Consider the following 16,565-nt stretch of genomic DNA (forward strand, 5'->3'; position numbering starts at 1 on the left):
CACCTTGCCGCTGGGAGCCCGGGCTCCGTCTGCCGCCGCACGCCGCGATCCCAACGCGTCCCCCCTCCCAGGTTCCCTCCTCTTCCTCCTCCCCCTCCCTCCGCCCTCCCGCCCGCCCTCCCTCCCTCCCAGCAGCCGCCTCCCCTCCCCCCGTAGGCGCAGCGCTCGGGCGACAGCCGCCCGCCCGCCGCCGCCTCCAGCTCTCGCAAGTTTGAGCTCCCCCAGCCTCCGCTCACCCTCCGCTGCGGAGCCTCGGCGGTGGGGGTTCGGAGGGGTGATTCCCCAGGAAAGGTTTGCACGAGTTTCCCCAGCTGTCACCGATTCCCGGCGCGTTTCGCCTCTCTGGGTCCGAACCCCGGACCACTTGCCCCCCTCGCCCCTTGCCCTCCCCTCCCCCGCTCGGACCGAGTTGGCTGCGCACACCCGTCCCCGGGCGCGCGTCCTGGGCGAGCCAGAGATCGACTCCGGAGGCGGCGGCGGCGCGAGCGGCCCACTGATCCCGAGCCGAGGGGATGGGGGGCGGCGGGGGTGGCTCTCCCAGCCGCTCGCCGAGACTCCCCTCGCTACCCAGAAGGCCAGTGGAGGACCGCAATTACCATAAAGCGCCTCGCACTCCGCTCAGCCAAAGCTGTCAAACCCCAGCGGCAGTCGCCGCTGCCTCCTCTCACCACCAGCGCTTCGCTCTCCCGGTTGCGCGTCCCCTCCGAGACCCAGCAGAGCCTGGCGAGTGCAAGTTGGAGCCCACCCCCACCCCGGGTCTCCCCTTCCTCCCGGAGGAACCCTGTCCCATTTTGGTGTCAAGAGCTACCCGAAAACACCACCCTGGGCAACAGTGGCCATTCCGCCCGAACTCCGCGCCCGAGTTCCCCGGACGTTTCAATTGTGTGGGAATTGTTTGGAGAGGCGGGGGATGGAGGAGACAGCCCGTGGGGCGCAAGGAGGCGGGGGTGGGGGTGGTAGGGGAGCGGAGATGGGCCAGAATTTCTCCCCAGTCGAGGGCATTTCATAGTCTGCATCTCAGATGGTTGGAGGGTCTGTCCTGGCCCCTCGCCCCGGCCTCGGGAGATTATCTCCCGCGTTTTATTTTCCTTGGCAGGGAGCAACTTTTGGCTTACACCGTTCGCCCCATAAATTTCCACTCGGTAACGTCGTGCTGATCGCTGCTCGGCGGCGGCGTACAGCCTGCGCCCGCAGCAGTTCAATTCAATTGACACGTATTGAGCTTCTCCAGCGCACCCGGCGCGGCGCTGGGCGCGGAGGGGGGGGGAGGGCGGGGGCGGGCGGGCGGGCGGGAGGGGGAAGCGTAGAGGCGAGGTTCCGGCCTCCCCGGAGCGCAGGGCCTCTAGGGCGAGCCGAGAAACCCCAGTTCGTGAAGCGGGCGGGAAGGGGTGGGAGTGGGGGAGTGGTGTTCCGGCCTAACCGCACCCAGACCGCGGGCCCGAACATCGCGGCAAAAGGTGACCCCAAGTCGGTTGCCGGATGGGGTCTTTTTATGCTGACGGTGGGGGAGTCTCTTTCTGCCTAAGGACAAGATGGTGCAGGCTCGATGAGAACATCAATCCGAAATGGAGGTAGCTTGTAAATCCACACGGAAAGTTTTAAAATATCCTGGAGTGTCTCCATGCCAAAAATAATCAAAAGCATCTCAAGTTGATAACTAAGTCAAGGTCAAGGCCAAAATCAGCTCTAGCTAGCAGATCCCTTTTAAAAAATTAGACTTAATACTGACTGCGGGACTGGTGTTAAGTGCGACTTTATTTATTCTTTTTTAGTTCTCAGTACATAGTTGTAAAAACAGCCCTTTTCAAAGCAGAAGTGAAACATCTCTACCGTTTGAAACCCGAAACTTCGGGCAGAATTCAATCTTCATGCTCCAGAGCTGCTTATAACAACTGATGCAAAAGACAGGCGGGCAAGTGCCCCTGCCAGCAGTCCCCTGCCCTGCTGAGCCGCCACCGCTTCCAGGACCCGCGCCTGCATAATGGAATGTACGCCTTTTTCTTCCCAGTCTTTCTGGAGGTGGATGTCTCTGAAAGCTAACCCACACATTTTTTTAATCTCCGGTAACAAGCAGAAAGACACCTGGACTATTATGCTGTAAAGCTATTTTTTATAAAGACATTTTAGGGCCAGACATTAAAAGTTATTAGACTGAACGCATGCGAGTTACAAACACAGCTGGAGAAAAGGCCTCTGGTTGTGTGTTGTAGCAACATTTCTTTTTGAAGCGATTCCTTTTATTCAAAACAAGTCTAAAATAACCGGGAAGGCTGAAGTTGGGTATTTGTGGGGAAACTCTCCGAACGCGGTTCCAGGCAAGGAGGCCGCTGTGCCACCGTGGGCCGCGCGGGAGAGCTGGCCTGGGCGGGTGCGGAGCCGTGCCAGGCTCTTCCGGCTCAGTTAGGCCGCCACAGAGACCCTGGCCCCATGCCCGGCCACCTTCTCTCTCCTTCCCTTACGTCCCCAACTCTCCCCCAAGGCACAGGCTTTTCCCGGAGTTAAGAGTCGCATGTAACCGTCCAGAACTTTTGGAAAATCCAGGAACCAAGTGAAAGCATGGAGCCCGCTGCCTCTCCGAGTCCTGTGGCCTCCCGGGGCTGCTGACAAAGGGGCCTGTTTGTCTAACTTTAAAAGTCCTAGAGTTAAAATGAATTGGGGAGGGGGGTGGCGCTGTAAATGTGAAGGGGCCTACAGGAGGGCTGACTGTGGGAGAAATTTGATGCTGGAGACAAACAGACCAGTAAATTCGCCTTTGACGTAATTTGCAGCATTCACACCCCACCCCCACCCCCACCCCCGTTTTTTAAGGAGTCTTGCCTCCGAGATATCCTCCTCTCGTGCAGGCTGGTGGGATTAAAGGGTTTCTCCACCATCTCCGAGGGATACATTTTCCAACTCTGGGATTTTTAAAATATCTTATTAAGGGAGTCCTCAGAGACATGAATGTGTGTGAATGGGGGAGGGGTTCATGACTCCCTGGGAATTAAAATGTGAGATCTTTCCCGAGGTGCTTTAAAGCAGAGGAGGGGTGGTGAGTTTACACCTATTGGCCTGGTTAGTTGGAATTGTTCCAAGGAGGAGAAGCAGAAAGCTCACGAATGGCATTCCGATCTTGTGTCCCCACTCGGGAAGGGGCTCCGGGAGCTGAGGACACCACAGAGCCTGCAGCGTGTGCGGGCCTTCTCCTGCTCCCTCCTCCCCTGCCCTCCCACGAGTCCCTCAGGAGCTGACCTGGGGGTCAGGCTGTTACACTCGGCCCTCAGCAAGGGGAGGATTTCAATGAAAGCAGAGGAGGAGGCAGCAGAGAGAGCCAGTGAGTGAGCTCAAGGGAGGGGAGGCCGCACAGGCGGCGGAGGAAAGGAATAAAGAAATAGGCACAGAAAGCAAGGTCGTTCCAGCAGAGATGCAGGGCTACCCCTCTCCCACCTGCCTCTTGTCCCCTCGGAAGGGTCACCCGGTTATAAGCTATGGCCCTAGGGTACGCTTCCGCTGTGGACTCTACCCAGCCTCTGCAATTGGACAGGCAGGTTAACGCTTCAGGGAGCAGGCCTGGAGCCTGATCCCCCTTTTCTGGCCAGGCTGACTGTATAAGGCCTGCCAGGCCCTCTTCCACACCTTCAACCTCCACCTAGGCCTAGGGGAATTGTCATGCATCCTGGGGTTAGGTTCTTACCCAGTGTTTGGGGGATCCTGGGACCCCAACATCGTGTGTGGGGTTCATTTGTAACATATGTGCGGGGACTAAATCACAAAGCTCTGTAGGCCCTCGATGGCCCTCTTCAGAGGATGTTCTCACGTCTATGATGCTGGTTATTGGAATAGGTGCGATATGGGTGATTACAGATAATGCATTTTCACTTGGCATAGTGTGAGCTAGCCCGTTAATGTTAACTATTTTGAAACACACACAAATAACCACACTAATAGTCTTCCCTGGTCACTTTGTAAAAGAACTCTGGGCTTACCCAGTGACGCTTAGAAGATCCACTGGCCCATCCCCCAAGCACAAGGCATCCTTGCCTCAGGGATTTCAGTTATCTGGAAACATCTAAAGTAGCTAGCTGCCTCCCCTGGCCAGAGTCTGCTAGACTTAGGGATTGTCAGGTTGAAGATGGCTGCTCTTTCTGCCTAGTCTTTGAAGGGTTTGGGGGCATTTGCGGGAGGAGGGTCTAGAAGGCAGGTCCAGCGTCTGGGCTGGATTTCAAGCTCTGACCAGGCACCCGTGGATGAACTGCCCTTTACACCAAGGGGCTTGCTGCTTAGATGGGTGTCAGTCGAATGAGCATAAATACTGGTGCCTTGGGGAGGCCGGGTCTTGCTCTCCACCTGGCTCCGGTTTAAGAGCCCTCGAAGCTGCGGCACTGGGTCGGATGCTCCTGTAGATAAACTCGGATGCCGAGTCCCATCCTGGGTGCTTATTTAGCGAGGTCCCTTCAGCTCGTAATTTACCCGGCCAGGGGCAGTGAGTGGGAACCGCAGGGAGAGGCCGCGGAGAACACCAACTCCTCGCCCGCCGACCCAGCAGGCCGGCCTTCCGCCCCAGCCATTTTGTATACAGCTTCCCTCCTCCGAGGCCGCGGGACCCCTGCAGACAAGCACCACCCCGAGCCCCTTGGCAGAGACTGGAGGGATCTGGAAGGATCCACCAGCCCCTAGCTCGGGGCAGGAAGGGAGTACGGCCCAGCGGATGGAAATGCGGTGCTGATCTGTCCCTAAATACCTCTGAGGCCCCCACGAAGTCGGGCGCAGAGGTGAGAGGCGCGAGGTGGTTGCCTCGGGAAGGTCAGCCAGGAGCAAAGCTTGGGGCTAGCGCAGGGCTGGGGATTCCAAACAGCCTAATCCGTGGCACTCTCTCCCATCCCCTCCTCCGGGTCCACTCTGCTCTGCCTTGATGCTCCCCCACATCCCGGCGCCTCCAGCACGTTAGCAGTGGAGCAGCCCCCAGCCAGGGGTGTGGATTGGGGGGTGGGGGACGCAGGGTGGTTTGTGTTGGGAGGGCTGACAGAACCTTCTGTGTGCGGCGAAGGAAGGAGGCTAATGCATAATGCACAGCGCCTGGAAGCCCGGCCATTAGCGGCCTGTCGGTGACACAGACAAACGACTGAGAGGGAGGAGATCCAGCTCGCTCTAGAGTTTAAATATACCAGCGTGGAGGGGAAACGCCATGATTTAAAAGTGTGTGTTTGCAGACATTCGCATATATTTTAATGATTTCCAGCAGGCCATGCGTCCCAGCTTTGCATCCCCCTCCCCAAAAGGGGGATGTGTATAGAGGGGAAGGGGGGCATGAAGGCAGAGTGTGAGGCCTCGACCCGAGACCCACCGCTAGCTTTTGAGCGATGAAATGTGCAGCAGGGAGAAAGCCAGGCCTAGGGAAGCCACACGACCGAAGGCCATCCCCAGATTTTTTTTTTTTTTTTAATCTGGCCATCAGGCTTCCACTCGGAACTGGACCTTCTACGTTGTACTAGAAAGGCCTGGGGGAAGGAATAAACCCTGCTACCTTGGCTTTCCCCAGGCGCCCACATTTCTGAATCTTCCCTTTCCACTGACAATCCAGAGACCTCATTCCTCCCCGTTTAACACACCAGTGTTTTTTAGCAATTAAGGCGAGAAGGGGGTGGGGATAAAGATAAGCCAATTTTTTTTCCGCCATGCAAGTGTGAAAGATAAGATAACGCTAAGCTGAGGCAAAGCGGCTGCTTACAACCTCCCCTCAGCGATTTTGATCGGTCACTTCTTATCTCGGAAAAATGCTCCTTTGGAAAACTGCATCAAAAAAAAAAAAGAAAAGAAAAAGAAAAAGGCTGAAGGAAAGCATTTTCATTTGGAAGTGACATTTAAAACCCACCTCCTCTACACCAGCACCCCCCTCTCCATCCACAGGGCTCCCCAGGAAAAGTCGCACCTCTACTACGGGGTTTCAGGCTTTCTCGTGGGGGACAGGATTACCTAGTGTAATTAGGCTGAATAAAACCAGGGATGCGTGATGAGGATTTATCCTGCATCCAACCCCAAGCTCGCAGCCGGGTTTTCCTTCTCTGAGTTACTGATCGGCGTTTGTGTTTCACCATCGCGCTCGTGTGTTGAAACTAAACAGGTAAGTTATATTTGGGACGGTCATATAACTATGTCAACACGAAGTGGTTGTTAATGCGAAATACTAAGAAACTCTGCTGATTTTTACAGGCCCCTGTAAAGGAAGGAAAAGGCGTCATGCGGCCCGGAACCCGAGCACTCTCGGCCGAACCGGACTCTCGGGGAGTCTTATAAAATCCTTTTCTCCGCACAAAAATCTCACGAAGGGGTTTCCGGAGACTTTGTATTTGTTGAGGGAGGTTTCGGTATTGAACTCCAGGCCCTTAGGGCGGCCTGTGAATTCCCCCCCGCCCAGGCGCTGGCCCCAGATCGCAAACATCAAGACAGGCGCCCCAGGACGAGTTGATGAGCCTCTGCGCCCACCTCCGGCTTAGAGCTCCCCAGCTCCCACCTCTTCACCCCCCATCCCGGGTTCGCACCTCGGCGCTGGGTGCACACTGAGTCTGCTCCCTCTGGGCGAGCCTGCACGACCTAAAGCCCGGGGCCAGCCGCGGCCGGATAGTCCCCGGGGAGCCGAAACCGCCGAGCGGGGAAACCCCTCCTCTCGCCCTTCCCCGAAAAGCCTGGCCGCGGCGTAGGCGCCGAGCAAGCGGGCATCCGCTGACAGCCGGGCCTCACGTAAGGCCCACACGCGTCCCATTAGTCAGCCTGAGTTCCCCTCGGGCGAGCCGTCTGGCGCTGCCCCAAGGCCGGGCGCGGGCGGGGAGGGGGTGCGGGGCCGCGGCGAGCTGGGAGCGGGGCGGGGGCACGGGCTCTGCGGGGCCCGGCCAAGCTCGGTTCCGCGTTCCTGGGCCCGCGGGTAAGCTGAGCCGGCGGGGCAGGCCGCTCCCAGGCTGGCGCCGAGGCGCCGAGCTGCGCTTCACGTGCCCGCCATATCAGAGGCAGCGGCGGCGGCGGCGAGGAGCGGGGGCAGGGAGGCGCGCCGCAGCTCCCGCGGGGTCTCCGGACCCCGCCTCCCCCGCCCCGCTGGGGTGCTGGGTCGGGACCACCCCGCAGCCCCCATCCCCGCGCCAGCCGAGAGCGGCGCTGCCAGACGCCGAGAGGCTCCTAGGGCGCCGCTCCGAAAGCTACGCGGCGGCGGCAGCAACCAGGGGAGGGTGCTCCTCGCAGCCGCCCCGGGAACTTCCCAGCCGCCCCGCCGCCGCCGCCGCCGCCGCCGCCGCCGCCGCCGCTGCAGTAACCGGGACCGGAAGCCCTTGCGCCGCCCGGAGCGGCCTCCTCAGGCCCCCAGGGCTGTTCCAGACGGGGGATGGCCGCGCGTCACCCTGGATCCCTCCCGGCCCCAGGCGGCCGCCCTCGCCCTGGGGCATCCCCACTTAAGACCGGAGGACCCTTCTCGCGGTCCAGTGAGACCTCCCTCTATTACCGCCATCAGCGCGACTCCCCCCGCAGCTGGGACGGGAGGGGAGCGGAGCCGCCACTCCGGCCGGGCAGGAACACCTGCTCCCGGGCCCTGCAGCTGGGCGCGTGGTGCCGGGAGAGGCTGCCTACTGTTGTGTGCAGAGATCGCAGAGGAGAAAATGGGGCTCCGAAGCTCAGGGCCAAGCGCAGCAGCGCCTCGGCCGCCCCCATCTCCCACCGTTTCTGTGCGATCAAGCTCGAAGCTTGGGGACTCGAGTCCCTCTGAGGGTCGAAGGTCCGCCACCCCTGTGATCCAGCTTCTGGCCTTAAGAGGTCGTTCGCGAGACAAATGGGGCAAAACCTGTTTTGGGAGCCTTCCCAGTGTCCGCCCCCGCTCTCCAAACCAGACACACTCATCGCCCCTCGGCCCCTACTCTAGCCTCCAGCGAGGGACGTGAGTAGGTCATGGCGGCACTGGTACCAGGTTCGGACTTTGCCACTCCGTGTGGGGAGGGCCGATGGACCCTCCCCATCTCTGTGCCCCGAGGAGATCGAGCGGCCGAGATGACCCGCGCTGCTTGTCCTGCCTCACCACCCCCTCTTGCCTCCCCCGTCCCGCCCTCCCCGGCGCTCCTGGCCCAGGGCCCGGCCGGGGAAGGCGTTGTTTTGCCAGCGGGAGCCGAGCGAGTGCGCAGAGAAAAGCCTCCCTGCTCTAATGAGAGTGCACACAGCGCTGCAGCGAGGAGGATGATTACCCGGCGGGCGGGGGGGCGCGGGCCCGGGCCGCGGGCGGCGTGTGCGGCGGCCCCGCGGGCCCGGAGTCCCCGCCTGTCTGGCTGCTAATCGCACGCTTTCTGCTGTTACGGAGGCAGGCGGGAGCCGGCGGCCGAGCCCAGCGCCGGCGACTCGGCGGGTGACACGGAAACATGGCGCAGCGCCCCTCCCCCGCCCGCCCTCCCCGCGCTCCCGCCTCCCGCCTCGCACTTCCTCCCGCCCGCGCGGCTTTTGCAGTTCTAATGCTCTGCTGTCGGCCCGGCACCATTAAGCTAGCAGCCGCTTCTCGGCCGCCCCGCGCGTCTCTTTCCCCTTTGTTTTCGGGGTCTATAGAAATCGTTTGCTTTTGTCCCGAGTTCTCGTTAAACCAAACTTGTGGTGGCAACGGAAGGCGATGCGGGCGGGGAGGGGCCCGGGGATTTTTGGCAGCAGCCGACCAGAGCGTGGTGGAAACTTCTCTCGCTGGGTTCCCCGCCACCCCGCCTTCCCCCCTTCCCCCTCCCCTCACACACACAGGCCAGTCGGCCTGCGGACGCTTCCCCCTTCTCCCCCGAGAGGCCTCAGCGCTCCAGGAAGGAGGTCTGGGCTAGAGGGACTGTGACCAGGGGAAAAGAGCCTAGGGTGCATGTCTTTGGGCCCCGAGTTTTTGGCACTCAGTGACCTCGCTCCTTGAAGCCCTGACTTGCCTCTCTCTCGCTTTGGTCATTGGGGCTTTGTATCAGCCGGTGGAGAAGGAAGGGGAGGGAAGAGAAGAAAGTGGTTCACGTGTGTGGTTTTTATATTAAGGGTTTGTTGGAATCTCTCACCTCCAACTGTACAGCCGCTTTTATAGGATCTCGGGTGAGAAGGGGGAACGTGGGCCCCACAGGGGAAAGGGTCAGAAACCTAGGCCTGGGAGCTGGATCGTACTCTACTGGTCGGCTCAGCTACACTCGGTCCGCACGCGGGGTGGGGCGACCCTGCAGAGTGGAGGACGGACGGGAGGGCCCGGTCCCTTGATCCAGGAGACGCCAAATCTCCCTCCCTCCCCTCGCCCGCCGCCCCCGCGAGAGCGCAGGTCCCCCTGGCGCGCTCCCCAGCCCAGAGCGCACGCCGTGGCTCCGCACCGGAGCTGCTCAGGCGGCAATTTTTTAAGCCTGCAATTAAGCGAGGCGTCGCCGTGTCCTCTGCTAGTGTCGATCCTGTCAGTCGCACATGGCCTTGGTGCTCCGGTCCGAGGCCCCGCGATTAGTCACAGGCTCGCTTCGCTCCTTCCCTAATCCGCCTCTGCAGGCAGCCTGGGGACGCGGCCGACTTGGCGGCGCTGGCAGGGAGCCACTGCGCGCGGGGCGGGACGCCCGGCCAGTACCAGCCCCGCTGCGCCCGAGCCAGCGCGGGCCCCGGGGTGCGGGCTTGGGACTCCCTCCCCCCTTCACAGCCCCCAGGCTGGGGCGGCGGCGCCCCTCCTCCTCTCGCCCCACTCCCGGGCCTGCGAGATCTATTTGTGTGGTGTCATTTGCATAAAAATAGGACAAGTGTTTCAGTGCGTTCGAACGCGGGAGGCGAAATCCTTATTGATGTGTCTGTGTGGAGCCCTCGGTTGTCGGAGCGGTTTGATTTAGGGTGTTTGTGTTGCCTTCTGCGAGAAATGAGAGGAAATCCTGCGCAACGCCTTCGGCGGCCCGGGCCCCCCAGAGCATCCCCTCTGCACGGCCCGTAACCGTCCACCGCCTGGACCCTGGCGCGCCAAGTCCACAGCGAGCAGGTTGAGGGCCAAGCAGGCGACCCATTATGACTCATAAAACCGGGCGGCCTAATCACCAGCTGCCAACCCGTTTACGTGTGGCGCTTCCCAATGCTCCCTTCGCCTGGCCCGGGCCTCCAGCAGGTTTGCCCCGGACACGGCTAGAGCCACTCAGTGGGAGCTAATCAAGTGGCCGCTCGTTCCCGTCGGCGGCGCGGCTTCCCTTCCCGGGCGACCCCCACTCTCCCGGCCTTTGCGCTGCTAGCCAGCAACTCCTCAGCTTGGACAAATAGCTGGGAGGGCGCCGGCCGCGCGGAGCCAGTAAATCAATCATTAACTCCCCGGCGAGGCCTGGCCAGGGGAGGGAGCGGCGGCCAGAGCCGAGTCCGCGGGGCGAGGCCCCCACCCTGTGTTGGGAGCCGTCCACGCGCCAGCAGACAAGGTGCGTGAAAGTGGGTCCCCCCAGGGCCTCCCAACCCCCTCCAAGAGCCTCCGCCTGCAGGGCCTTGCAAGCCCGCACCTCGCCTCGCTGGGCAGGTCGGGTTACTGTGCGGCCCCCGGGCGGGCTGGAACATTAACAAGCCGCCCTGGGCCTTGCGGCCTGCTCTCCCCAGGAGAGCCTGCCGCGCTTGGTCAGGCTCCTCGGATCCGGTCGGGCTCTTCCAGACACCGGCTTGCCAAACCAAACCGATCGCCCCCGTGTCGACCAGGTTTCCCTGCGGCGCCCTCCCCCACGGAGCCCACCGTGGGGCGGCACACAGTGGGTTAAAAGCTCCGGTTCGCCCTGGCTCTTCGGCGGCGCTGAGGAAACGCTGATCAAAGTGCTCACGGGGAAGGAAACACACATGCACACTCGGGCCTGGGTCGAAGAAGGCCAACTGGAGAGACGGCTCGGGAGCCGCCTGCCTCGACCCGCTTCCCACACTCCCGGGGACGCGGTGGCAGCCCGCGCGATTCTTTCCGCGGAGCTCGGCGCGGCGGGGCCGGGAGGACGGCGGGGAGGGGGAGGAACGAGGGGGCGGGAGGCGAGCCCGGGCTGCGCGCCAAGAGGCCCGGAGCCGCAGATTAGTCACCGCTCGGCTGGGTGCTCACGGGTGCGCCGGGGAACCGGGAGGGCAGGCGTCGGCCCCGCTCCGCCAGGCTCCCGGGGCCTCGGCGCCGCGGCGCGGGTGTCCCCGCCCCCACCCCCGCGCGCGCCCGGCGCGGCTGGAGGGACTCTCGGAGGCTCGCGCTGCCGAGATCCACTTGTCAGTTCAAGGGCAGGACAGAAACTCTGCAAGCAGAGTCTTGCGAACAGGAAATTTCTCATTGACAAGGTGCTGCCCCTCCCCCACGCCCGGCTTCAAAACAAAACAAAAACCCGGCGCGAGCGGCCAACGCACCCAGCCTGGGCCCGCCGTGGCCTGCGCCCCTCCGCCGCTTCGGCGACCCCCACTGCGTGGCCCCGGCCCGGGGAGTGGAGAGCTCGCCGAGCCCCGGGCCCCGAGCGCAGGCGGCAGCCGACAAACAGGCCCGGCGGGCAGGTTGGACTCGGGCCCCGCCGAGGGCGCCGGGCTGCCACCCTCCGGGGCCCGGGCAGGGTCGGGCGGGGGCGCGAAGCCCGGGAGGCTCTGCGCCTTCTCGGGTTATGAACCCGGCGGAGCGGCCGTGCAGAGCTGGAGGCCACCGGGTCAGCGGCTCCCGGGAGGCGTGGGGGGCGGGGAGGCCGCGCGGCGCCGCCGACTCGGTGAATCCCTCTGCGGGGACCCGGGAGGGCGGCGAGCTCGGCCTGGCAAAGTTCCTGTGGAAACTCCATGTTTAGAAACTCCAGCGGCGTTGCGGGAGGTGATGGAGAGGAGGGCGCGCGGGGGCGGCCGGCACCCGCCTCCCTCTCCGGGGGAGGGGGCCCCGCGCGCCCCCCAGCCCGAGGCGAAGTCTGGAGGGCGGGGACGGCCGGGTCCCTGGGTCTATTCTTTTGTGTCTGTCCCTCTCTTTCCTCCACACTCTAAAGGAGATGTCTAAACCCGTTTCGTTTATTGAATTCAGCCAGAAGAGGAAGGCTGCCTTTTTAGGGACCCGATATTCAGAGTAATTTCGTATTTGACACATGTAAATACTTAGTACTCTCAGGTAAGGTCAAATTATTTATCATCTTAATTTATATTTCAATAGGCCTACAATTTAGAGGCGCGAAATGCCTCCTTATGAATCATTATGGTCTATTAGGGGAAGTAATGTATAAACAGCACTATTTGGGAGGGAATCACTTATGTTGACATTTAAATGGCTCTTCAATAGTTAAAAAAAAAAGAGAGAGAGAGACATTCGAGTGCCTTTGATTAAATATACAATTTACACGACCATCAGCAAAGCCATCAGGAATATAAATTCTTCTTGGGATTTTTATTTATTTATTTCCGATTTTTTAAAAGCCTTCCAGGGCGTGCATGTCATTTAATTCCTATGGGAAAATCCACAAATTTCAGGCAAAATATCATTCTCCTCTCCCCCAGCTAATGGCTTATCAGAAACCCAGGGAATCACTGGAAATGTGGGCAAACTCCACCAGCAGGCGCCCCAGTGGGATATTGGTAGGTCTTTGTACCTCAGTAACAGCATCAACCACCCTATAACAATATTGCAACGTATTTATGAAACATCGTAGCTTCCCTGCTGGAGTGGAACCTTCCTGAAGGCCTGTGTCCATCCATCCAACCCGCCACTCCCACAGCACTCAGCACAGGGCCTCATACCATTTTAAGTCATCCTCCTACACCTGCTAAAATATCACAGGCAGAGGCTCTTCCTGGCTGCCTCCCTTCCCCACCCCCATGCACTCTTTATTGAATTACCTTGTTGTATTCATTCCCTTGAAGCATCTCCCATCTTTAGAATGCCCTTCCTTGACCCCACATCTCCTTCCCCGGCTCCCTATTTATCTGTTCCCCTGCACAGCTGTACTTCTCAAAAGAGGTGTCTACATCCATGTGGTATTTCCATTTCCTTACCTTGTGTGCACTCAAAAAATCAGCTCGTTTTGAAGTTATTCTGAGATATTGGGATAAATGCAGCTTTGTTTGCAACAGTATAAGATTAGAAACAACCTAAATGCCCAGCAATGACATTGATGGTTCATGCATACCACAGAATACTCTGTAGCTATTTAAAAAAAATAAAAAAGATCTGCTCTGTAGTATCAATAGGGATGACCCCTAAGGTCTATTGTTATAGGAAAAACATAATGTGCAGAAAGGGTATGTATAGTATGTTGCAATTTGAGTATATTACAGTTTGTACAAAAAGCAACAGGATACAGACAGATATTTGTAGATAGGTGCATTAAACATCTTCACCTCTGCTGGGGAGCACCCCCCACCACTGTCTTCATTTTCAGAAATGGGAACACACCACACAAGCTGTTCCCTACCTCACCTAAGACACTTATCACTACATCTTACAGATCATTTTCTCTTAGAGATGAGCCTTGTCTGTGCCAAGGCTCGTGGAATTTCACTGTATAGATACATCATTTATCACTCTTCGACCACCACCCTCCCTGGCGATTCTGCAGAAAGTGTTCAAGTTCACTGGTCACTTCCTTGTTGCTTTGGGGCAGGGGGTATGTGGTTCAGGACTTCCTTGGCCTTGGAAACACTCAACACCCCTGACCACTCCCCGCTTGAACTGCTCTTGGCTTCCCAGATGCCACACACACACGGTTTTCATTCTACCTCTGAGTCTCTTTCAGTCTTTTTCTGGACTCTTCTCTATGCTCTATTTCTCTATGCTCTATGCCTTGGGCCTGGAGCCTCCCTTCCCCCTCCCCAGTCTCATCCAGGCCCCTGTCTTTAAATACCACCTCCTTGCTGATGACCCTTCAATTTGTTTTTCCAGTTCCAGGCCCCCGTATCAAACGGCAGCCCTGATATCTCAATTGGGCAATCTACAACCCGCTTACTGCTAACAATAGCTAACATTTGCAGTGCTGGCAACACTCTTCCAAACGCTTTATAGAAATGAACTATTAATCCTTACAACTACCCTCTGAAACAGGTAGAATTATTATGCACATTTTACAGATGAGGACACTAAGACAGAGAGGTCACAGAACGTTCCCAAAGCGACTCGGAACATGGTGGAGTTAAGATTCAAACCTAGGCCGAAAAAACAAAATCAATTAATCTACAAATATTTGGGAGTATTTACTAAATGCCAAGCCCTGCAACAGGTCCTGGAGTTAGTGTGGTAAGCAGGACAAATTATCCCTTAAAAAGGGACGAGCTCTTCCCCTGGAACTTGCCGTTTGTCCCAACTGCCTTCCCTATCAGAGAAAATGTCTCAGCCACTTAAGTGCTTAAAGCAGAATCCTGGAGATGGGAGGGAAGGATCCTTCTTGACCTGTCTCCTTCCTCAAGTCCACTGGCAAGACTCAGATTCTACTTCGAGATGTTCTATCCAGTAAGCCCACTTCTTCCCATTCTCCCAAGTCCACCTTGACCAGGGTAGCATCTCCTTGCCTGGATTAGCATACAGGATTATTATTCCCACTGGTCTCCAGGCTGCCACTCTCACCTCCCTCCATCCCATCCTCCACATGGCAGCTACAAAGGTCTTTTGGGGGGAAAAAAAAACAAACATGTCACATGTCACTACCCGACTAGTTCCCACTGCACTTGGAAGAAAACCTAAACTCCTTAACAAGGCTTACAATCCCTGTCACCTCATGGCTTGCCACTGTCCACCCTACTCACCGAGGGCCTGTAGTTAGCTCCTTCATAGGCTCTGAGTCTTCCTCCCTGGGCTGTCATCTCCCCAACAAGACTGTACACTCCATAAGGACAAGGCGCACCATGACAGTGGACTAAGTTTGTGTCAATATCCAGCAACAAATGTGTATAAATGTAATGTTCTCATAAGTTTGCAGCACATTCATGGCATAGTGCCTGGCAAAAATAGATGCTTAAAAAATACTCGATAAAGAGTAAACGAATCATGGAATGCTTAATACATTTTTGCTAACTGTAATCAATATTCTATATTGTGGCCAGAGAAGAAACCAAGTTCAAGAGAGCAAGACAATTGTGGGCGTGTGCTTCAGGAAAAGCACGGTGCCGGGGTTTGCAGGGAGTGGCTCTGTAGTTCTGGTGAGAACTGAGACCCAAGAAATTAGGAGAGTAAAGCATGAGGCCAGAGGAGTCATTATTGCCTGGAGAGGCCCATGGGCTGCAAAAGTACAGGTTTTTGTCAAAGGAGCCAGGGTTCCTGCGTGTGCACGCTGGGGGCAGGCCTTGGACGTCCTATCCTTGCTAAATGCCATAGACTATCAGCCCCAGGAGATGAGAGAGGGACCTCCTAGTCAAGACAGAGCAAAACAGAGCCCAAACCAGAACCTCCTTAGAGTACTTTGCCTGTTGGCCACCTCTTGGTCCTTACTTGGTGGCAAGAGATCGAGACCATCTTTCTTCTCGAGATCCTCAGAAACCAGAAGAGTGGGTTCTGGTCACAGGTGACCTCGGGCAGTTGGAGTTCTTCTCTCAATTCTACGCCATTCAACTTTGAACCGTAACTGTCATTACAATGCATTTGATGGCAAAGCAAGTCTTTTTTAAGGATGAATAATTTCTCCGTGATAAAAATAGCTACTGTTTATTGAGGGCCTTCGCTCTTTCCAGTTACTTTATTAGGTACATTTCCAAGTTACCTCACGTAAGCCCCCAAAATAACCCTCTGGGCGGGATATTATGATTCATATTTTACAGCTGAGGAAACTGAAACTCACAATTGCCCTCGCAAAATATATAGCTAATCTGGCCGACTTTGGTGACAGGGATTCGATCTGACTCCAAAGCTGAGCTCTCTCCAGTGGAGTATATTGTCTCCCACACATACACGCTGTTTCCCCAAACCTTAAACTACGTCTGGGATCAAATCCTACATAGCTTCTCCAATCATGTCCTTCTGAGGTCATCTTGACAACTTGCCAACTGCAGTAAATATCAGAAAAGGAGTCTGTTTCTTTCTGGGATCAGCAGGTCTCAGCTGATCTGTTGTGTTCACCATGGGAACCTAAGAATTTATCATCTGAATGAAAAGTTGCCTTCCTCCCAGGTAAGCTTTGAAAACATATGGGACCAAGTTCAAGGGAAGGACTTCCTCCTCAGAACAAGTAGATTCTCTAGCTCTGTTTAAAAAGTTTCTCCACTTCCACCAATGCTAAATTGGGGCTCAGGGTTTGGGGAGATTATAAGCCACCTTGCCCTTTCATACTTTTGGGCAAGGGTTTTCCCGGCTTTGGGCTTTGATAAAGATTATTCTGCTCTTGCCACAGGGAGAGCTGAAGCAGGGAAGAGATATATCAGAAGAACCCACTACCCAGCCCTTCGGAAGCTCTTGAGCTTGGGGACGAGGAGGGTCACTAGCCTTTTTCAGCTCTTTGGAGAACAATAGCTAGGATTTATTAAGGGCTCACTATCCGCCAGGCACAGTTCTAAACATCTTATGTGCATTCATGATGTCATTTCATATAGAAAACTACCCTATAATAAAGGTACTATTATTATCCCCATTTCACAGATGAGGAAACTGAGGCTTGGAGGATCATTAACTTGCCTGCCTGCCTGGACACTCATTGCCCAATTCCTAGAGCCTC

The 16,565-nt window shown here is 57.4% G+C and overlaps 1 protein-coding gene across 2 annotated transcripts in view; it reads right to left on the reverse strand.

Annotated features, from left to right (window-relative positions):
* BCOR (BCL6 corepressor) overlaps positions 1 to 16,565 on the reverse strand; it is an 82,966-nt gene that overhangs the window by 44,103 nt on the left and 22,298 nt on the right. Inside the window, exon 1 of one of the 2 annotated variants that reach the window (XM_074359830.1) lies at positions 4 to 25. The exons of the other annotated variant lie outside the window; for it this stretch is intronic. The gene's annotated coding sequence lies outside the window, so the exon portion shown is untranslated. Of the gene's footprint in view, positions 1 to 3; positions 26 to 16,565 lie in introns of those variants that run through there. 2 annotated transcript variants of the gene reach the window in all.

This window comes from Camelus bactrianus, chromosome X, assembly GCF_048773025.1.
Source record: "Camelus bactrianus isolate YW-2024 breed Bactrian camel chromosome X, ASM4877302v1, whole genome shotgun sequence".
NCBI lineage: Eukaryota > Metazoa > Chordata > Mammalia > Artiodactyla > Camelidae > Camelus > Camelus bactrianus.